Raw genomic sequence first — 1,147 nt, 5'->3', positions numbered from 1 at the left:
CTCCCAGTCAGCAATTTTATGATTTGCAAACAAAGCTTCAAACAAACCCCGCCGGAGAGGTTTTCCTCGGCGCTGCCGCTCGCGGTAAAAGCACAATTACGCGGTTTGGTTCCCTCAAATTAAGTATATAAACAGAGCTTTTAATTCAGGGATTTTTGGAGGTAAAAGGACATAGAGGTTTAAAATACAAACCTCACCGGCTGCCAGCACAGAGCCGTGCTGTTGCCCCGGCTGCCAGTCGTTTGCTGCAGGGGAGGGTTGGAAAAGAAAGGCTGCGGCGGGTGCCGGCAACCGAGGCTAGGAACCGGAGCTAGCAGCGCCGGTTTTCCTTTGTCATTTTTGATGGAGTCGCAGGGTGAAATATCCCCCACCTAGAGAGGGATTCAAGTGCACAAACAGAGAGACACGTATGGGAGACAAATAAAAATATTCGCCATTCAGAAAACAATATCTCTTCTGTCGATAGTTTTCCCGATATAAATGTATGTGCACCACCTCTGTAAATCTGTAAATCTGTAAATATTAAACACGTTGTGTGTGAATATATATATATGCATATACACGTACAAGCTTATGTTTTCATAATCGAACCAATTAAATCTATTATATATGCTGTATACTATATATAAATATGACAAAGATTCACCAAAACGTAAAGGAAAATTACGAAGGCAACGAAAAAGGCCTCCTAAAAGAAAAGGCTACAGAGGCGCTTTTTCGCTATTCTGCACCAAAAATCTTCTAAGCCAAAACTGAAAAAAACCTTCAGAAAGTTTGCAAACCACTCTGTTCCTTTTCCCTTCTGTGTTTTTAAAGGATCTGCCGAAGTCCCTTTGCATCTGAGGTTTAAATAGGGAGATCAATAGAAAACAGTTGTAATGATCTAATTAATTATGGCAAAATTAAAAGCGAGTAGAAAATCAATCTCTGATGGTGTTGAAGATGGAATTAAATTGATAGTCCATCTGTTCACCTCCTAGACCGTATAAATATGCAACCCAAGGACGGAGCTAATGGGATCGAGCTGCCTGGGAGACTCTCTCATTCTCTCTCTCTTCTTTTTACTTCATTCCTTCCCGAAGTTCAGCCCCGCAGCCCCCGTGTTCCCGCTCGCAGCCCTCTGTTCACCCAGCATTTCCCCTCTCGC

The 1,147-nt window shown here is 42.9% G+C and overlaps 1 protein-coding gene across 1 annotated transcript in view; it reads left to right on the top strand.

The window, feature by feature from the left end:
* Positions 1-1,147, top strand: part of PAX2 (paired box 2) — a 103,845-nt gene that overhangs the window by 751 nt on the left and 101,947 nt on the right. The gene's annotated exons all lie outside the window — the stretch shown is intronic.

The sequence above is a fragment of the Corvus brachyrhynchos genome, unplaced genomic scaffold (assembly GCF_000691975.1).
Source record: "Corvus brachyrhynchos isolate BGI_N302 unplaced genomic scaffold, ASM69197v1 scaffold61, whole genome shotgun sequence".
NCBI classification, from domain to species: domain Eukaryota; kingdom Metazoa; phylum Chordata; class Aves; order Passeriformes; family Corvidae; genus Corvus; species Corvus brachyrhynchos.
The sequence above is the reverse complement of the archived record's forward strand: the minus strand, read 5'-3'. Positions and strand labels throughout refer to the sequence as shown.